The sequence below is a fragment of the Schistocerca nitens genome, chromosome 3 (genome assembly GCF_023898315.1).
Source record: "Schistocerca nitens isolate TAMUIC-IGC-003100 chromosome 3, iqSchNite1.1, whole genome shotgun sequence".
In the NCBI taxonomy this organism is placed as follows: Eukaryota; Metazoa; Arthropoda; class Insecta; order Orthoptera; family Acrididae; genus Schistocerca; species Schistocerca nitens.
Genome location: NC_064616.1, coordinates 894,171,631 through 894,194,582, shown reverse-complemented (window position 1 = coordinate 894,194,582; position 22,952 = coordinate 894,171,631). Strand labels below are relative to the sequence as shown.

At 45.5% G+C, this 22,952-nt stretch overlaps 1 protein-coding gene across 1 annotated transcript in view; it reads left to right on the top strand.

Annotated features, from left to right (window-relative positions):
• Positions 1-22,952, top strand: part of LOC126248952 (homeobox protein onecut) — a 618,905-nt gene that overhangs the window by 548,956 nt on the left and 46,997 nt on the right. The window lies entirely within an intron of this gene.

Here is a 22,952-nt window from a genome sequence, read left to right as displayed (position 1 = left end):
GTGAAGTCGTGAACAGCGCCAGGTATTGAAGGTGAACGAGATGCCTCGTACTCGTGTGAGACAGCGTTATCAGCACGTGACAGTTTGAAACGGATCTCATCGAGAGTCGCCATTTGGTTAGCTTGTCGAGTCGTGTTAATATCCCAATTTTTGGGGCATTCGGACGTGACAGTGGCTCGACGTTGGACTGCATGGGAACATGAGGGCAGGCAGGTTACGGTCGAGCTATGTCTGACCACCACAAGGGAGGATCGCCACATTGTGCACTAAGCCCTTCACATCTACGCCTGCCATTGGAGAACAAGTAAAGAACTCCCTGCAACATTTTGTGTCAATCCACATTACAGGTCGGAGACTAGCAGCAGCAGAACTATGAAATTAGCATCCCGTATCACAACACAGACGGCTGCATTTGGAATGGTGCCACAACCAGGGAGCATGGACTGCTGATGAATGGCGTCGCATTGCGATCAGCGATGAATCACAGCTCTGCATTACTCCGGATGACGATCGCCAGCGAGTATGGTGGCGATCTGCGGAATGGTCCAGTTCTTCCAATGTTTTGAAGTGTCCCAGCGGTGTTACTCCTAGGTTCATGGTGTAGGAAGCCATCGAGTATAACTCAGGTCGCGACTCTCATGTGACAGTACCGTGTTGCCATGTTTCGCAGGACAATGCTCGTTAAGACGTGGGACGTGTCTGTACGAACTGTCCGCGTGGTGTTGAGGTACTACCGCGGCTAGTTAGATTTCCAGACCCGTCTCTGATAGAATATGTATGGGACCATCACAGTGGAAGTACCCAGGATATCAAGGACTAGTTGTGTGCCAGCTTGCCTCACGAGAGGATACAACAGCTTGGACACCCTTCCCAAGCGAATCAATGCATCCATCGAGGCCGTAGGGGTTTCTTTGGCCAATCTTTTGTAAATTTGATACCCTCTCAACCTTTGTGTTTCATTTCGTTTCCTCCTCGCTTTTTGGGTTCTACCCTTATTTTGTCAGGCAGTACGATCTTGCAATACATAAAATACATGGTTTCTCGGAAAGAATCATCCTACCCATAAGACTATCTTCTACACGCATGGAGATAGAAACTTAGGGTAAATTTCAGCTTGCACATCGTACTACAAAGTTTTCGTTTTCAAAAGAAACATCCAATTTCAGAAATGCATTTCTTTTACATGCATGCACATTCAACCATAGGATACCTTTTAAAGTTACGTTTAGAATTAAGTGTATAATGTGCTCACCACCGAACGCACGACAAACATTATATTTTTGTAAGCCTGTCGGAAGTTACTGTATCCACTGCGTCTGCTATGCAGCGAGACAGTTCACTCAAAGATGTTGGCAAATTTATAAAATTAGCTGAGGAAGCAGAGATGTTATAGTCCAGACTGTTGCACTCTAGGTTCAAAAAAAGAAGGCGCAAATGACGACAGCCAAAAGTTAGTAGAACTGCGTGCCTCTGTAAAAATATCGATAGGTGAAGCATACAACTACCACAGTCATACCTCAGCAAAAGATCTTGCCGAGAGCCCCAGAAAACTCTGGTCCTACGTAGAGTTGCTAAGCGGATTGAAGCCTTCTGTCCAGTCACTCGTTGACCAGTCTGGTGTGGCAATTGACTAAATCAAAAGGAAATCCTAAGTTTGAAATCTCACGTGTAAGGAATCATTCACGCAGGAGAGTCGTACGAACATACCGACTATCGAACAGGCTCCCGCATGGACGACGTAGTAACAGGCATCCCTGGAGTAGAGAAACAGCTGAAAGAGCTTAAGACAAATAAGTTGCCAAGTCTGGATGAAATCCCAATTGAGTTTTACAGCGAGTAGTCTGCGGCATTGGCCTCTTACTTAGCTTTCATTTTTCGCGGCTGGTAAAAATCGTAGGTGACTCCTGTATATAAAAAGAGCGAAAGAACGGACCCGCACAACTACAGCAGAATTGTTGAGCATGTTATCAGTTCGAATACAATAAATTTACTTGAAATGGAAGATCTTCTGTTCACAAATTAGCACGGATTTAGAAGGCATCGCTCGTGCGAATCTCAAAATGGCTCTGAGCACTATGGGACTTTTCTGAGGTCATCAGTCTCCTAGAACTTAGAACTACTTGAACCTAACTAACCTAAGGACATCACACACACCCATGCCCGAGGCAGGATTCGAACCTGCGGCCGTAGCGGTCGCGCGGTTCCAGACTGTAGCGCCTAGAACCGCTCGGCCACCACGGCCGGCTGAGAATCTCAGCTTGCCCTTTTCTGACATGATATCCTGCCAACTATGGATGAAGGGCAACAAGCAGAACCCATATTCATCTGTTTACGGAAAGCATTTGACACGGTACCCCACTGCAAACTGGTAACGAAGTTGCAAGCATACGAAATGGCTTCCCTGAAATGTGGGTGGCTCAAAGACTTCTTAAGTAATAGAACACAGTATGTTGTCCTCGGGGCGAGTGATCATCAGAGACAAGAGTATCGTCAGGAATGTCCTAGAGAAGTGTGAGAGTACAGCCCGTCTAGGTTCTCTATACACACGAATTATCTGACGGGCAGTGCGAGCATCAATCTGCGAATGTTTACTAATGATACTGTGGTCCACGGAAAGATATCGTCATTGAGTGACTGTAGGAGGATTCAAGATGACTTAAACAAAATTTCTAGTTGGTGTTGCTCTAAATGGAGAAATTTGTAAGTTAATGCAGATGAGTAGGAAAAACAGTTACGTAATACGGCATTTGTAGTGTCTTGCTTGAGGCCGTCAACTCGATTAAATGCCTAGGCATAGTGTTGCAAAGTGAGATGAAATTTAACGAGCACGTAAAGACGGTAGTTGGGAAGGCGAATAACTGACTTGGGTTTATTGGAAGAATTCTAGGAAAGTGTGGTCATCTATAAAAGAGACGACGTATAGAATACTACTGCGACCCATTCCTGAGGACTGCCCGAATGATTGGGATCCCCAGTAGATGGGATTAAAGGAAGACAGGAGCAGTTCAGCGGCAAGCTGCTCGATTTGTTACCAGTAAGTTCGATCAATACAATAGTATTTAGGAGACACTTTGTGAGCTGAAGTGGAAATATCTGGAGAGAAGACGACTTTCGTTTCGCTGAACGCTATTGAGAAAATTTAGAGAACCGGCATTTGAAGCTGACTACAAAACGATTCTACTGCCGCCAATATAAAGTTTGCATAAGGACCACGAAGAGCTCGTACAGATGCAAATAGACAGTCGTTTGTCCCTCTCTCTACTTACGAGTGGAACAGGAGAGGAAGTGACTATCAATGGTACAATGTACCTTTTGCCATGCACCTTCCGGTGGCTTTCGAAGTACGTAAGAAGATGTTGACGAAATAGAAGTCCACAAACTGCAACAACAAAATCACATACCGTAAGGTCAGGCGACCGTGGAGGCGACATCCGTATTCCCCTTACGCTGTAGCAGTTGCAGTGCCACAATCTCGAAAAAATTACAGGACAAAGTTCTAATAGAATTGCCCCCACTGTAGCCCAGAACGCGAAGACATCTTTTGTTGCTGCATCACCGCCATCTCCACTGGGCGACAATGGGTAGCGAACGAGCGAGAGAGCTAGCTGCACCGCGCCGACCAGCAACCACATGAGGTGTCAACTTACAAGTGGCGCCAAGAGAAACTTCTGGTTTCGATGCCAAAAGTAAAATTCATCCAAAATATCTAGATTCATACGTGTACCCGTCAGGTTAGCCGAGAGCGCTAATGCGCTGCTTGCTGGCCTCGGGTAGGCGCACCGGCCCCGGATCGAATCCGCCCGCCGGATTAACGAGGGCCGGTGTGCCGGCCAGCCTGGATGTGGCTTTTAGGCGGTTTTCCACATCCCTCTAGGTGAATACCGGGCTGGTCCCCACGTCCCGCCTCAGTTCCACGACTCACAGACATTTGAAACACATCCTGACTTTTCCATGATTTACACAAGATGCAAACAGATGGGGTACTCTGATTACATACCGGGGGGTACGGGGTGGCGGCAGGAAGGGCATCCGGCCACCCCTTCAAATTAACGTGCCAAATCCGATTTAACCACGCCAACCCCGCGCAACATGTGGGACAAAGGCGCACGTGATAGAAATCTAGATTCATACGTGTAGAAGATTTAGTCTTGTACAGTCTGATGACTCTCACAGGGACACCCTGCATCAAGAGCACATGAACACAAATGGATCGTTGTTCACCATTGCTTCAAATTGGGTTCAGTGGTTGTTCTAGGAATTCCCAGCCATCTGTCACTCTACTAAATAACCTGTATCACATTAATATGAACAATAAAACCGATTTCATATAAAAGTCGAGCTAATAGCTGAGGATCATCATCTGCATTTCTTCTTGGTGTAGCAATTTTAATGTCCAGTAGTGTAATTACCACGGACAAGTGTATACTTTTAATTCAACCATAAACCTGTCTCCGTAGCCGAGGTTGATAACCTACGCCTCTTCGGTATCGCCCAACTCGAAAGATAGGCGGTTCGAATCCTAATGGTAAAAGACGTTTTCGTCGCCAGTGTTTGTGCAGCAAGGGGAGGAGAGCTGGTGACGTGAAGTTCTTGATCACCAGACTTTACGACAGTGTCTTGGATTAAATTGCAAGCCTGTCCGCAGCGTCTCACGGAATGGGAGCAAGTGCATCTCGTGATGGTGATCCGTCCGTTAGTTGGGGACGTTAAGCTTGCCAGTCCCCTTGGTGCTATTCGAGATGAGTACGTTATGTGGTGGCACTGGGTTTCACCCCCTCGCTTCTTCTTCCTCTCATCATAAACCACACTACAAACACACCCACTATAGGCACATACTCGTACACTCAGCAGTTAGGCCTAAAGCTAATCAACATTTCTCACACACCACGAGGAACGCAGCCATTGTGCGCGGAGAATGAAAATTCTTTCCGATAATGCTACTGTACCTATCCCTCGTGGTCTCCCTTTCAACAATGCCATACGACCCTTTATTTCTGTTTTTAGCGGAAGCATAGCGATCAGACTGCTAGGATTTGAGCACCTCGACTGTCCATTCTGTTACATTTCTTCTACATTTTCACTAATATTCGTTTACGCCCATCGGTGCCATACAGCTTTGGAATCTCGTTTCGTAAAATGTGCAGATGTTATTGGTTTGTCACATAATTTACAATATGTGGGTGAAAAACGTATTGTTGTTGTTCCAGACTGTACAGTCTGTATGTGTTACTTATCGTCTGCTGTTCGCATGTTTTGTGTATAGTTTGTCATTCCTCGTCGGGTGTATTTTTGACTTCGCTGGCTTATAGCAAGTGAGCAAGTGTGCTTTCGTTAAGGAGTGTCATTAAAATATTCATAGACACTACCGCAATGAAGAGCAATGTTGTTGGGCATAGTGCTCTTAACGGGGACAGGTCGCCAGTTACGAAATTAAATTCGAGTGTAGCACAGGGGAGTGTTATAGAACCATTACTAATAAAATCAGGTGCTTAACGTCGAAAGCTCCTTCTTGGCGTTGTTCGTGGATGACGATGTTGAATATAAGGAAGTACAGCGAAATTCAGAAAGACCTACAGAAAATCGACACTTGGTGCAATGACTGGCAGTTGCACACAACATAAATTAATCTGATGCACTACGTGTTAAGAGGCGGAAAGGCCCATTACTGTTCGATTATATAATTAACGGTTATCACTGCAATCAATTACAACAGTAAAACATCTAGTGTCTGGAGCGACTTAAAGTGGAATGAACACATAAAACTACTTATTGGACGCCACTCCGAGATTCAATGGTAAAATATCAATAAAAGGCAATTCGCTCACTAAAGAGGTAGTTTAAAAATCTGTCATTCGACCAGTTCTTGAGTATAGGCCTTGGGCTTACTACTCTTTACCGGGGAAGGTTAATGGAAGAGAGAAAATACGAAGAAGAATAGTACCGTTCGTCATTGGTTCGTTTAGAAAACGGGACAGCGTCACAGGGATGTTCATGCAACTCCAGTTCAGACACTAAAACAGAGGCGTTGTGTATCAGAGAGAGGTTTTACTGTAAAAATTCCGAGAATGCGCTTCCCAAGAAGAGTGAAGCAACGTACTGCTTCATCCCTCATAGGCCTCGAGAAATAACCACGCACCGTTCGTAAATAGAACATGGAAGAGGCGATATGTAGTGTTACGTTATGTACCTTCTGGCACACACCGTAAGGTGGCTTGTGGTATACAGATGAAAGTATAGTGTAGAACTTGTTGTCAGGCACAGGGTTCTGATGTCTGTCCAACTGGCAGTGTCTGTGTACACAAATTGCGATACAATCGAGGTAAGTCAATCCTAAGATGTACACAGAGACGTGTGCTGCTGAGACTAAAAGAAGCTTTCGGGATAACACGATGGAGGCACTATTAGTCACGTTTGGAGTGTGCCCAGTCAGATACAGATGTTCTCGTTACTGTCTTCCCAAAGTGAATCTTCCCAAGGTAAGAGAAATTACTGGACATGAAATAACATCAAAATTAGAACTAAAATTATAGAAGGTGCATGAGTGGCAAAGAGACTTGGAAAGTACCGCTACAGGTCGCAGAGTATATGACGTATTTCCAGACATCAAGAAGAGGATGCTTGTGGGCAATGTGAATCTTGAGTCATGAACCGCTGACTGACCAGCATTTATCATACCCTGAAAATTTATATAGGATAAAGAACCGTCCGTCAAATACTAGTGCATATGACGACATAGGTACATCAGACCATATCGTACTAGAATGTCGTGCCTATAATGATCTGTGGACTCAGGTAACAGGCATTGCTACACTAAGTGACACTGTCGGAGACAAAGAAAAATAACACCTGGTGAACGAAAAAGAAAATAAAATATCTGAGAGGGAACTTAAAAAATAAAGTTACTGTAACACAAAACCCAAGTGTACGTGATAGCGCTGAAGTGAATCTGCGAGTGTAGTAAATACCACTGAGGATTCACCGACGATGGAATTAATCCCTAGATAGAGGACGACTAGAAGGAGTAGATATATGGCCAACAACGTGGCAGCTGTGGCAGAACCAGCACAGTTAACGACAACTTGTAGATGATTTATGTGGGTCTCCCATCAAGAGCTGGCTGTGGGTTAGGGAGGGGAGCTCAAGTCTGATTGAATGACGCCAGTGAGACTGTAGAAGCGACGCTAGCTCACCTGTGGCCCCATCTCAAGGCCGACGCGCGCTGGGTTCGGATTTGTTTGGGAAAGGTGTGGGTTTCCTAGAATTCTGGTTCTAGAGGTTTAACATGCTGACCCCAGAAACTGAGGACTCACTCGCTTGGACGTAGGTAATGTTAGCATAGGCCATAGATCCAGAATTCTGCAACAGGAGCTTCCTGAAAAATTTAACTTCCTTAATCCTGACGTGACCCAGTGGTTAAGATTAAGAACTGCCAATAAGCCTACTACTGCAGTGATAGATGGATGGATATGGTGTTATGGGTGCTCAACAGTGTGCAGTGATAGTGTAGATGATCAACAAATGTAGCTCAGTTGTAGTTCGACTATGCTGCAAAGGTCTCACTGCAAAGCCCTTATCCTCCACACAGTACCGATCTCTCTCCCATACGATTTCCATATTCTTTGGACCCAGAAGAAAGGCAATCGTGGTTGTTGATTTGCTTCGGACGAAGAGTTGCACGCCTGGGTACAGTCATGATCTCTTAGGCAATTGCGAACATTTTGCCATGAAGGCACTGAGCATCTTTTCTCACAGTGAGATAAATGTATTAACAGTTATGGCGATTACTTCTGAAAAAATAAACAGTTTATGTTGTGTACATATTTCTGCTTAATCAGCGCGTACGCAACTTTCCCAATAGAGTGCGGCCCGCTAAGCACAACAGCGCAGGCGCAGCGCTCGTCCGTCTCCGCACTACGAGATGGCGCTGCCATAGAGACGGACCAAATTCTGCTTCCGCCGATCCGCATATTAATATGTATCGCAGCCAATGAGATTGCTGCTTACGTTGAACCTTTTCTCCTCGCGGATCACACTCGCGCAGTGATACACGAACGCGCGAGGTATTATAACGAGTACAGACCTCCGATTAGTCAGTCTGCATTTGTCTGTACCAGACTGTACGGGTTCTGCATTTGTCTGCACCAGTCGGTACCAGTCTGCATTAGTGTACCAGTCTATAGTCAAGTTTCAGTCTGCACCTAATAAGATTACCATATTTCTGTACATAGCCATGAAGATAAAAGTATAGACACTTTTGTCAAGTATGAGAGATATCTGTGAGAATAAGATTAACGTACCAATACCAAAGGAACTTGAGATTGTCAATTGTAAATAGCATCCAGAACCAAGTTAAGTAATTTTATGCTTTTTATTATTTTAATAAATGTGTGTGAAAATTAATCAAGTTCTGTTTAAAGTTGGTCACCGTCAATCTGCTACTCTAAGCGTGCAAGTGGCATTTCTATCGTCTGACTTAACGGCAGAAGATAAACACGCCACGGTAAGACCACGAGACACATTGCTGACACTCTCCTACTTCGTTAGAGCGACAGGTCAAATAATCTGATGGTGTGTGTACTGAAGGTCTTACAGTACGGACACCACAGTTTACTTGCCTTTTTTCAGCTGTCTAGTTTTCATTTGACTGCCCCTTATTCTACAACCAAAAACGTATCTCTCCCGCAAGCGCTACAAAATCTAATTAGAACACACATAGGCATTTAAGTAATCACTCTTCCAGCGCTCTATACGCGAATAAGCGAATGAAACGGGAAGAAACCTTTCTACTTGCTGCCCTCCGTCATAAGCTCCGCAGTGATTTATAGAGTATAGAGCTGATATATAGATACATGTGGTGAACAAAAATACGGAAAAAAACCAAAAACGCAACTCATTACCACAATTAATACAGTGTAGGAAAACCGTTGGCGATCAAAACAGTTTACAGTCATCCCGAAATGGATAAATACAGGTAGTGTGTAGTTTTCACAGGAACATTATACCATTCTTCCAGCAAAATAATGGCAAGTTCAGTTGATGATGGCGGAGTTGGATAGCGATCACACACCCTTCTCCCCAGAGCAAACCATATAATATCAGAACTGGTGACTGTGGTGGTCAGGGAAGATCCTCGTGCTCGCATAATCATGGACGATGTGAGCTGCGCGTCTTGGAGCACATCATCATCATTGGGGACCACACATCACACTATGAGATCTATCTGATCAGCCAAAATGGTTACATTATCTTTGGCGGTAATGCGACCTTACATACACTACTGGTCATTAAAATTGCTACACCACGAAGATGACGTGCTACAGACGCGAAATTTATCCGCATGGCTGTAACGGATCGTGCAGCCACGTCTCGATACCTGAGTCAACAGATGGGGACGTTTGCAAGACAACAACCATCAGCACGAACAGTTCGACGACGTTTGCAGCAGCATAGACTATCAGCTCGGAGACCATGGCTGCGGTTATCCTTGACGCTGCATCACAGAGGAGAAGCGCCTGCCATGGTGTACTCAACGACGAACCCGGGTGCACGAATGGCCAAACGTCATTTTTTCGGATGAATCCAGGTTCTGTTTACAGCATCATGATGGTCGTATCCGTGTTTGGCGACACCGCGGTGAACGCACATTGGAAGCTTGTATTCGTCATCGCCATACTGGCGTATCACCCGGCGTGATGGTATAGGGTGCCATTGGTTACACGTCTCGGTCACCTCTTGTTCGCATTGACGGCACTTTGAACAGTGGACGTTACATTTCAGATGTGTTACGACCCGTGGCTCTACCCTACATTCGATCCCTGCGAAACCCTACATTTCAGCAGGATATTGCTCGATCGCATGTTGCAGGTCCTGTACGGGCCTTTTTGGATACAGAAAATGTTCGACTGCTGCCCTGGCCAGCACATTCTCCAGATCTCTCACAAATTGAAAACGTCTGGTCAATGGTGGCCGAGCAACTGGCTCGGCACAATACGCCAGTCACTACTCTTGATGAACTGTGGTATCGTGTTGAAGCTGCATGGGCAGCTGTACCTCTACACGCCATCCAAGCTCTGTTTGACTCAATGCCCAGGAGTAAGGCCGTTATTACGGCCAGAGGTGGTTGTTCTGGGTACTGATTTCTCAAGATCTATGCACCCAAATTGCGTGAAAATGAAATCACATGTCAGTTCTAGTATAATATGTTTGTCCAATGAATACCCGTTTATCATCTGCATTTCTTCTTGGTGTAGCAATTTTAATGGCCAGTAGTGAAGTTACAATAGGTCTCGTGGAATATCACTATATGCCTGTCCAAATCATCACCGAACCCCTATCATGTTTCACTCCTGGGCTGTAAAGTAGACCAGAAGTTGGAAACAATGCGAAACAAGACTCATCAGCTCAAATGATTTTTTTCCATTGCTCTGTACTTCAGGTTTTATGGCTTCGGCACCACGTTTTTCTGTTGCGGGCATTTGCGTCATTGATGTGCGGTGATGAACTCGCCTGGCGGTTCACTGCTTCTGAAGCCTCCTTCGTGTTGGTTTGTTGTGCCAACAGAATGTTTTCGCAATCGGTGGAGAAAACTGGTGACTGAAATTTCGTCAGAAGATCCCGTCGCAACGAAAAACGCCTTTGTTTTAATGATTGCCACTCCAATTCACGTATCATGTCTGTGACACTATCACCTCTATTTCGCGAGAATACAAAACGAGCTGCCCTTCTTTGTTTTTTTCGATGTCATCCGTCAGTCCCATTGATGCGGATCCCACACCGCACAGCAGTACTCCAGAATAGGGCGGACAAGCGTGGTGTAAGCAGTCTCTTTAGTAGACCCGTTGCACCTTCTAAGTGTTCTGCCAATGAATCGCAGTCTTTGGTTTGCTCTACCCACAATATTATCTATGTGAGCGTTCCAGTTTAGGTTATTTGTAATTGTAATCCCTAAGTATTTAGTTGAATTTACAGCCTTCAGATTTGTGTGACTTATCGCGTAATCGAAATTTAGCTGATTTCTTTTAGTACTTTCGTCCGCATTGTGGCTCAGTGGTTAATATTTTTACCGTTTTCCCTATTTGCGGTATAAATTTTCGATGGGGTGCTATTTGAAACACCAAACACTTCGGCAACGTTGTTCACGGTAGAACATTTGCCATGCAAGCACCAACGATTTGCCCACATTCGACTTCACTGAGTTCCGACATAATGCACTCACTACTATACAGAACACGATTCTGATATTTGCAACATATTCAGGATTCTGCCCAGGTGCAGCTCGTGGTCAAATACAACATTGCAACCTGCAGGCTTGGTTAACATCTGCAATTTACGTTCAAGCATGCATTTCTCGTGTTATTTTCATATTTTTGTCGTCCCCTGTAGATATGCTAAGCAGCTAAAGCCACTGAAAATCTAGAGAGCCCTTCGGCGCCATATAAAATTTTAGGAGATGCTGAACATCGTCTTTGTAATAACGCAGTATTAGTTATGGAAATCGAACCAAAAGCAACTGTATAGGGCAAAGAATGAGACTTCAAATGTCATAGAACCAGACAACATTTTCAGTGATATATATTTTATTGCTATGCCCAGCGTCAAACAGATGTGGAAAAGGTAACGTGTTGTACTAAAGTAGATGTGCTTTATTTACAGTTGTTTATTCTTAGAAATGTGTCTTCTGTTCGCTTAAATATTCAATACAAATTCCAAATTATGTGTCATGTTTTTGATAACTTTCGATAACATTTAATTTCTTCCCTAGAGCACTGGACTTTCACTGGTAAGTAACAGGATCATACTTTGCGTTCTTCTTCATTTCCATCATCTATTAATTGGATTCTGTATCAACAATATATACATTATGTTAATACTTCCAAGGAACTTTCCAACCTATAAATGTTGTGCGGAAGATGTATGGAAAGATATTGTCTAGCTAACGATGTAAGACATGTATCCACGTAAACAAGCACAGAGGAACGAATTACGATGCCAGGCATATAAATTGCCACGTTCTGTTAAATACTTAAATCATCAGAGACCGCTACATATTATCACAAACCAGTTGTAATTTTTCCGCGAACTATAAATATGTTTAGCAGTCACATAGAAAGAGTTCAGTGTATTACACTGGCATTCTTCAGACATTATGCGCGTCAAACAAAGATTTTCGTTACTTTTGAATACATTATGGGAGTGACAGTGATCAATGTATTACAAATATTTACTATTAAAAACAGTCTTGATCACAATTTACACTCCTGGAAATTGAAATAAGAACACCGTGAATTCATTGTCCCAGGAAGGGGAAACTTTATTGACACATTCCTGGGGTCAGATACATCACATGATCACACTGACAGAACCACAGGCACATAGACACAGGCAACAGAGCATGCACAATGTCGGCACTAGTACAGTGTATATCCACCTTTCGCAGCAATGCAGGATGCTATTCTCCCATGGAGACGATCGTAGAGATGCTGGATGTAGTCCTGTGGAACGGCTTGCCATGCCATTTCCACCTGGCGCCTCAGTTGGACCAGCGTTCGTGCTGGACGTGCAGACCGCGTGAGACGACGCTTCATCCAGTCCCAAACATGCTCAATGAGGGACGGATCCGGAGATCTTGCTGGCCAGGGTAGTTGACGTACACCTTCTAGAGCACGTTGGGTGGCACGGGATACATGCGGACGTGCATTGTCCTGTTGGAACAGCAAGTTCCCTTGCCGGTCTAGGAATGGTAGAACGATGGGTTCGATGACGGTTTGGATGTACCGTGCACTATTCAGTGTCCCCTCGACGATCACCAGTGGTGTACGGCCAGTGTAGGAGATCGCTCCCCACACCATGATGCCGGGTGTTGGCCCTGTGTGCCTCGGTCGTATGCAGTCCTGATTGTGGCGCTCACCTGCACGGCGCCAAACACGCATACGACCATCATTGGCACCAAGGCAGAAACGACTCTCATCGCTGAAGACGACACGTCTCCATTCGTCCCTCCATTCACGCCTGTCGCGACACCACTGGAGGCGGGCTGCACGATGTTGGGGCGTGAGCGGAAGACGGCCTAACGGTGTGCGGGACCGTAGCCCAGCTGCATGGAGACGGTTGCGAATGGTCCTCGCCGATACCCCAGGAGCAACAGTGTCCCTAATTTGCTGGGAAGTGGCGGTGCGGTCCCCTACGGCACTACGTAGGATCCTACGGTCTTGGCGTGCATCCGTGCGTCGCTGCGGTCCGGTCCCAGGTCGACGGGCACGTGCACCTTCCGCCGACCACTGGCGACAACATCGATGTACTGTGGAGACCTCACGCCCCACGTGTTGAGCAATTCGGCGGTACGTCCACCCGGCCTCCCGCATGCCCACTATACGCCCTCGCTCAAAGTCCGTCAACTGCACATACGGTTCACATCCACACTGTCGCGGCATGCTACCAGTGTTAAAGACTGCGATGGAGCTCCGTATGCCACGGCAAACTGGCTGACACTGACGGCGGCGGTGCACAAATGCTGCGCAGCTAGCGCCATTCGACGGCCAACACCGCGGTTCCTGGTCTGTCCGCTGTGCCGTGCGTGTGATCATTGCTTGTACAGCCCTCTCGCAGTGTCCGGAGCAAGTATGGTGGGTCTGACACACCGGTGTCAATGTGTTCTTTTTTCCATTTCCAGGAGTGTATTTATTACGGTGACCGATTTCGACCACTACTGTGGTCATCTTCAGACCAATAGTAGGAACCACCTTCCGCTGGAGAATCACTACAGTAGTGATTCTCCTGCAGAAGGTGGTTCCTACTATTGGTCTGAAGATGACCACACTAGTGATCGAAACCGGTCACCGTAATAAATAAATTGTGATTAAGACTGTTTTTAATAGTAAATAAAGATTTTCGTAGTGAGAGTCCTCAATCACATCCTGGCTTTCAGTCCGTATTTATTTTTTCTCGATGCTGTGGCTGAGGATATACACTGAAGAGTCGCTTTGCAGAAAACTGATCTCGAACCAGCCCTGACAAAGGTTGACACAAGGGCTAATTATTATTCAGTAGTACAACTCATTTCTATAATTAGTCAATAATCTTCATTTACATGGATACTCTGCAAATCACTTTTAAGCACCTGGCAGAGGGTTCATCGTAATTCCATAATAGCAAGTATACAAGGGATTATAATAATTTATTATTAAATAAAGGGCTATTTGCTCTTCTGTCTGCCCATCATTTCTTCATTCTTTTTTAAATTTGAGATCACCCTTGATCTTCGTTTGTAGTCTGGTTTATGTACCTTGCAGCCTTTTTGTTTTTTCTGCTTTGCTTTTTAGGTCATCTGCTGTAATTTGACGTTCTCTAACATCTTCCTTAATTTCTGTTACCCATTTAATGTTGCCCTTTTTATTCCACAATTTTTCATTTATTCTCTTAGTAGTTATGTTTTATGGTGTTTACTGATCAGATTTCCAATAGATTAGATAAATTTCTTCCTGATCGTGCTCATTACAGGTTCTGTTTTCTTGTATACTGTTTCATTTGGAGCTATTCTCCAATGTTCATTTACTTGATATTGTTCATTTACGAATGTCCTAATTATTCTTCTTTCTGTCTTGAGTATTCTGACAATCTCAGCTGTACCAGTTGTTTTGAAGACTGTTCCTATTATATCCGGCGCCAGTTGAGGCGCAATGAGAACACAGACCAGGTAAAAAATGTAAAACAGCTTCATTATGAAGTGTACATTAACTAAGAGTTCTTCGTTGGAGAAAGCCAATTACAAGAACTGTTTGCAATAGTCGGTGGTGAACTCTGAATTTACACACGTTCGTAATTGGTCAGATACCCCCAATGACGGACAAAGTAAACAGTCGTAGATTCACTTTAAAAATAGAACAGTACAACGAAAGGTAAGTCCCGTGCGGTCTCTGGCGTGTGGAGGGCACGTCCAGGTGGTGTCTCGGATTGTCACTGGCAGCTCCCACGGTCGACGACGACTGGCAAACGGCACAGCGTCGAAGGTTCAGAAGGTTCCTCGCGAGAGCTCTGAACATCGGACTGTGGGTGCAGTCGGCATCTGCCCCAGAGTCCTCAAGGAAAAGTCTGCCTGGAGCTTGACACTCTATTGGTGAGCTTTCCTTGTTCTGGATGTTGAGCAGTGCTGGGGTCACGTGACCCGCGGAAGCAAGCAGGTCCACGGGGCCAGTGACCTCTGGTGGCGCTCACGCTGCCCCGTAACGGCTTGGTGAGCGAGCACGATCGTTGAGTTGTCGTCTGCTGGAGTGGCCTGTACTGTAATAGGCCACTCGCGTAACAGAGGTGTTAGAGGGATTGCTGGCCAGTAGGGTGGACAGCCCGTACATAGCAGTTTCATCTGTATATGTTACTTCTGCTTGTTTTACTGTTTTATAATGTTTTAATTTTGCAGATTTCTATAGGATTTTTTGTCTTATTTGTTTTTGGCGATGTACTTTGTTTTTGTCTGTTTTTTATTCTATTTTCCGTGTCGGTTTTTCATTTAGTTTGTATACACTACTGGCCATTAAAATTGCTACACCAAGAAGAAAAGCGGATGATAAACGGGAATTCATTGGACAAATATATTATACTAGAACTGACATGTGATTACATTTTCACGAAATTTGGGTGCATAGATCCTGAGAAATCAGTACCCTCTGGCCGTAATAATGGCCTTGATACGCCTGGGCATTGAGTAAAACGGAGCTTGGATGGCGTGTACAGGTACAGCTGCCCATGCAGCTTCAACACGATACCACAGTTCATCAAGAGTAGTGACTGGCGTATTGTGCCGAGTCAGTTGCTCGTCCACCATTGACCAGACGTTTTCAATTGGTGAGAGATCTGAAGAATGTGCTGGCCAGGCAGCAGTCGAACATTTTCTGTGTCCAGAAAGGCCCGTACAGGACCTGCAACATGCGGTCGTGCATTATCCTGCTGAAATGTAGAGTTTCGCAGGGATCGAAGGAAGGGTAGAGCCACAGGTCGTAACACATGTGAAATGTAACGTCCACTGTTCAAAATGCCGTTAATGCGAACAAGAAGTGACCGAGACGTGTAACCAATGGCACCTCATACAATCACGCCGGGTGATACGCCAGTATGGCGATGACGAATACACGCTTCCAATGTGCGTTCACCGCGATGTCGCCAAACAGGGATGCCACCATCATGATGCTGTAAACAGAACCTGGATTCATCCGAAAAAACGACGCTTTGCCATTCGTGCACCCGGGTTCGTCGTTGAGTACACCATGGCAGGCGCTCCTGTCTGTGATGCAGCGTCAAGGGTAGCCGCAGCCATGGCCTCAGAGCTCATAGTCCATGCTGCTGCAAACGTCGTCGAACTGTTCGTGCAGATGGTTGTTGTTTTGCAAAGGTCCCCATCTGTTGACTCAGGGATCGAGACGTGGCTGCACGATCCATTACAGCCATGCGGATAAGATGCCTGTCATCTCGACTGCTAGTGATACGAGGCCGTTGGGATCCAGCACGGCGTTCCGTATTACCCTCCTGAACCCACCGATTCCATATTCTGGTAATAGTCATTGGATCTCAACCAACGCGAGCAGCAATGTCGCGATACGATAAACCGCAATCGCGATAGGCTACAATCCGACCTTTATCAAAGTCGGAAACGTGATGGTACGCATTTCTGCTGCTTACACGAGGCATCACAACAACGTTTCACCAGGCAACGCCGGTCAACTGCTGTTTGTGTACGAGAAATCGGTTGGAAACTTTCCTCATGTCAGCACGTTGTAGGTGTCGCCACCGGCGCCAACCTTGTGTGAATGCTCTGAAAAGCTAGTCATTTGCATATCACAGCATCTTCTTCCTGTCGGTTAAATGTCGCGTCTGTAGCACGTCATCTTCGTGGTGTAGCAATTTTAATGGCCAGTAGTGTAGTATCATTCTACCTAACTACACTGATGGAAAAAAATCGTAACACCAAAATATAATTGATGTAGAGTAATGAAATTTCGGGAGTAAGTTTGTCTACGTGGCTTATTTATGTGATTAACATTGCAAGATCACAGGTGAATGTAAGCACGAAATGAGCCAATGCAAATGTAAAATTCTGGTGAATTAGTAAACTAATTACTCCCAGAATGTTCAATGCAAGCAGGCCTGCATGGATTGTGCTGTACAGGTACCAGATGTCAGTGTGTGGGGTAGAGTCCCATGGCTGTCGCAATTGGTCGGTCAATGCAGGGTCAGTTAATCCTGTTTGTAGATGATCCTGGAGTTGTCATCCGATGATGTCCCATGAAACTAAAGAGATGCCTACACTACGCTGATCCGTCCTCTTTTGGAGTACTGATGCGCGGTGTGGGATCCTTACCAGATAGGATTAACGGAGTACATCGAGAAAGTTCAACGAAGAGCAGCACGTTTTGTATAACCGCGAAATAGGGAAGAGAGTGTCAGTGACATGATGCAGGATTTGAGGTGGACATCATTAAAAAAAAAAGGCGTTTTTCGTAGCGACGGACTCTTTCAATTACCAACTTTCTCTTCCGCATACGAAAACACTTTGTTGACTCCGACCTACATAGGGAGAAACTATCATCGTAATAAAATAAGGGAAAAAATGGTTCAAATGGCTCTAAGCACTATGGGACTTAACATCTGAGGTCATCAGTCCCCTAGACTTAGAACTACTTAAACCTAACTAACCTAAGGACATCACACACATCCACGCCTGAGGCAGGATTCGAACCTGCGACCGTGGCAGCAGCGCGGTTCCAGACTGAGGCGCCTAGAACTACTCGGTCACAGCGGCCGGCTAAAATAAGGGAAATCAGAGCTTGCACGGAAAGATGTAGGTGTTCGTTTTTTCCGCGCGCTCTTCGAGACTGGAATAGTAGAGTGCCAGGCACTTAAGTGTGAGTGTTCGTGTAGATGTAGATATGTGCTCGATTGGAGACAGATCTGGTGATCGAGTATGCCAAGGCAGCATCTAAACACTCTGTAGAGCATGTTGGGTTAGAACAGTAGTAAATGGGCGGGCATCATCCCGGTGCAAAATACCCCGTAGAATGCTGTTCATGAAAAGCAGCACAAGAGGTCGAATCACCAGATTGACGTACAAATTTGCAGTTGGGGTGCGTTAGATAACCACGAGAGTGCTCCTGCTGTCATACGAAATCGCACACCAGACCATAACTGCAGGTGTAGGTCCAGTGTGTCCAGCACACGGACAGGTTGGTTGCAGGCCCTCGACTGGCCTCCTTCTAACCAGTACATGGACAACACTGGTACTAAAGCAGAACCAGTTTTCATCAGAAAACACAATAGACCTCCACCCTGTCCTCCAATGAGCTTATGCTGACACCACTGAAGTCACAAATAGTCGTGGTTTGGGGTCAGCGCAGTGCACGCTACAGGGCATCTGCCTCGGAGCTGTCCTTGAAATAACCGATTTGTAACAGTTCTTTGTATCATTTCGGTGCCAACTGCTGCTCAAACTGCTGCTGCAGATGCAGTACGATGCACCTGGGCCATACGCCGAACACGATGGTCTTCCCTCTCGGCAGCCGGTTCTAGGAGATTCAGTCCGGAACCGCGCGACTGCTACGGTCGCAGGTTCGAATCCTGCCTCGGGCATGTATGTGTGTGATGTCCTTAGGTTACTTAGGTTTAAGTAGTTCTAAGTTCTAGGGGACTGATGACCTAAGATGATAAGTCCCATAGTGCTCAGAGCCATTTTCCCTCTCGGCAGCGCCAGTGGCCGTCCAGAGCCGGTCTTCTTGCGGTCGTACATTCTCGTGACCACTGCGGCCAGCAATCACGTACAGTGGCTACGTTCCTGCCGAGTCTTTCTGAAGTATCGCAGAAGGAACATTCTGCTTCTCGTAGTACTACTACACGACCTCGATCAAACTCAGTGAGTTGTTGATAACGGTGTCTTTGTCGCCTTAGACAGTCTTCACTAACATTAACTTACCGCGTCCAGTCTCAAAGGTAACTAACGCTCACCACCGTTAAGCGTGTATTTAAAACAAAACTGATTTGCAGCCTCATAGCGGTTCTGCTGACGCCTGTCTTATGCGACTTTAGCGAAATGGGAATAGACATCATCTTTCACATGTAGAATCACGCCTACCAACTTTGATTTATGTCGCACAACTCCGTCTTGGTGTGTCGATTGTTTTTCCGCTATTGTATTTATATTCACCAACAATTTTCATTTGCTGGTTTTGTATAGTAATTATGTTTGTAGGTGGTGAGCAAGTCCGCATCATCCCTTTTTTCGAACGATAGTCTAAGGCGACCCCAAACACTGCATGATTAACAAGCACACATGCACTAGTGTGTTTGGGCATGCATGCTCAAATGTTTTCGCACCTCCATACTGTTCAGATATGCTAGTTGTTTACTAAAAAGTGACGAACTCAGACGACAATGCAATGGCTTGGACAGCCTTCCTGCTAATGTAACGAAAAATTAAAAAGAGGAAACGTGATGTGGAGTAAACAGTGGTTAAAGAAATGTAAACATCATACCCATATTAATTATTCGCGCTACGAAACCTGTCTCACAGTGTTGCTGTTTTTCTTCTCTTTTTCTCGTGTGTAATGTATTCTTTGACTTGTTGTACATTAGACTACAACCTTTGTACAGAACGTAGTTTAAGAGGAGGAAATAAAAATCAAATCAAACCATTGACGAATGCTTGCTCAAGCCTTCCTGTACAAACGGTAAGGCATGCACACGTTTGACCGCTTGCACAATCATGCCTATTCGAAATTAGATGAAGTATCAAGCAGCGAGTACAGTCCGAATGCTTGCGCAGATTTGTCCTATATATGCTCAAGTATGTTTGTGTAAAAATTAATTTACAAACCTTTTTCCTACTGGGAACCATCTGGGCTTTGTAAACATATGTCTTGCACTGATACATTGCATTACGTTACGTTAATACTTGTTCCATAGATCATGAATACGACATTTCGTAATGATGTGGAATGTGTCGGTTTAAAATAAGTTTTTGTGACAAATGTATACCGGGTGATGAAAATGTCAGTATAAATTTGAAAACAAATTGACACACATGCTTGGAATGACATGGGGTTTTATTAGAACAAAAAAAATACAAAAGTTCAAAAAATTTCTGACATCGCGCTTCAACTGATCAGAATAGCAATAATTAGCATAACAAAAATGGTTCAAATGGCTCTGAGCACTATGGGACTCAACTGCTGAGGTCATTAGTCCCCTAGAACTTAGAACTAGTTGAACCTAACTAAGTCCCGGTCGGGGCACACATTTTGAACATGTCCCCAATGAAGTGTATCAACGCCTGCTTGCGGCTAGGGTGTCCATTTAATTATCATTTGTTAACCTAAGGACATCACACACATCCATGCCCGAGGCAGGATTCGAACCTGCGACCGTAGCGGTCTCGCGGTTCCAGACTGCAGCGCCTAGAACCGCACGGCCACAATTAGCATAACAAAGTAAGACAAAGCAGAGATGATGTTCTTTACAGGAAATGCTCAATATGTCCACCATCATTCCTCAACAATAGCTGTAGTCGAGGAATAATGTTGTGAACAGCACTGTAAAGCATGTCCGGAGTTATGGTGAGGTACTGGCGTCGGATGTTGTCTTTCAGCATCCCTAGAGATGTCGGTCGATCACGATACACTTGCGGGTTCAGGTAACCCCAAAGCCAATAATCGCACGGACTGACAGTGAGGTCTGGGGACGTGGTAGGCCAAGCATGACGAAAGTGGCGGCTGAGCACACGATCATCATCAAACGACGCGGGCAAGAGATCTTTCACGCGTCTAGCAATATGGGATGGAGCGCCATCCTGCGTAAACATCGTACGTTCCAGCAGGTGTTTATCAGCCAGGCTGGCGATGATGCGATTCTGTAATATATCGGCGTACGTTTTGCTGTCCAGCGCCATCTGTCGGTTTTTTTTAGTTCTAATAGAACCCGATGTCATTGCAAGCATGTCTGTCAATTTTTACCTCTCTATCTACATTATTCCGTGGTTTATTAAGTTTTCAAATTTTTTTGGTCACCCGGTATACAGGGTGTTACAAAAAAGTACGGCCAAACTTTCAGGAAACATTCCTCACGCACAAGGAAAGAAAATATGTTATGTGAACATGTGTCCGGAAACGCTTACTTTCCATCTTAGAGCTGATTTTATTACTTCTCTTCAAATCACATTAATCATGGAATGGAAACACACAGCAACAGAACGTACCAGCGTGACTTCAAACACTTTGTAACAGGAAATGTTCAAAATGTCCTCCGTTAGCGAGGATACATGCATCCACCCTCCGTCGCATGGAATCCCTGATGCGCCGATGCAGCCCTGGAGAATGGCGTATTGTATCACAGCCGTCCAGAATACGAGCACGAAGAGTCTCTACATTTGGTACCAGGGTTGCGTAGACAAGAGCTTTCAAATGCCCCCATAAATGAAAGTCAAGAGGGTTGAGGTCAGGAGAGCGTGGAGGCCATGGAATTGGTCCGCCTCTACCAATCCATCGGTCACCGAATCTCTTGTTGAGAAGCGTACGAACACTTTATATGAAATGTGCAGGAGCTCCATCGTGCATGAACCACATGTTGTATCGTATAGGTATATGTTCTAGCAGCACAGGTGGAGTGTCCCGTATGAAATCATGATAACGTGCTCCATTGAGCGTAGGCGGAAGAACATACTGACGAAACAAAAATGAGCTCTAACATGGAAATTTAGCGTTTCCGGACACATGTCCACATAACATCTTTTCTTTATTTGTGTGTGAGGAATGTTTCCTGAAAGTTTGGCCGTACCTTTTTGTAACACCCTGTATACAGGGTGGGGAAAAATTGTGTCACGAAATTTTAACCCTGGATAGCTGATGCCAGAAGGACCCAAAATTATGAATGTTGTGTGGGTCGACAACGCACCATTTTTGAACTATGGTAATTTGGCACCACGCACTTCTATTGGCCATGGGATTGCTCTGTTGCCGTTCGTCGGTTGACGGGCAGCGCTACGGTAGTCGCTTCACACATACACACGTCCCTCGTCCCGTCACTGCCCCAACGTGATACGCACACGTGTCGAATAGGTCTTGTTGTTTGTCTCCACCTCATGTCAGAGGCATTCGCACGTAAGCTTCACTTCGGAGCACACACACGTCACACGCGATTTTGTCATGCAGTGAACATGGCGGCACAGTATTCGTTTGAAGAACAACGAGATATGGTTTTTGTTTATAGATTAGCCGTCGGTAGTGCGCATGGAGCTCGACGGCTGTATGAGGAATGGTTCCCAGCAAGACGCCACCCACACCTGCAAACGTTTAAAGCAATTCACCGGCGACTTGGCGAAACAGGCTCGTTAGTGGGATATCATGGCGATGCTGGAAGAGCTCGAACACGACGGGATGCTGCATTTGAAGAGACTGTCTCGAGCTCTTCGAGGAAGCACCTACTACAAATACTTGAGAGGTTGGAGACGACATGGAAGTCACTCATCAGTTAGTCTGGGAGGTTTCGAGGGATGACGGCCAGTATCCATTTAGTTTCCATCCTGTCCAAGACCTAAATGCTGTGCCGGCCCCGGTGGCCGAGTGGTTCTAGGTGCTTCAGTTTGGAACCGCGCGACTGCTACGGTCGCAGGTTCCAATCCTACCTCGGGCATGGATGTGTGTGTTTTCCTTAGGTTAGTTAGGTTTAAGTAGTTCTAAGTTCTAGGGGACTGATGACCTCAGGTGTCAAGTCCCAAAGTGCTCAGAGCCATCTGAACCATTTTGAACCTAAATCCTGTGCCGGACTATGAACACAGGCTAGGGTTTTGCCGATAGTTTCTGCGACGTGTTGCACGAGATCCCGACTTCCCTGCCATTGTGTTGTTTACCGACGAGTGCACCTTCCGCCAGGATGGCCTTTACAACACTCGAAACGTTCATTACTGGGCAAGGGAAAGCCTC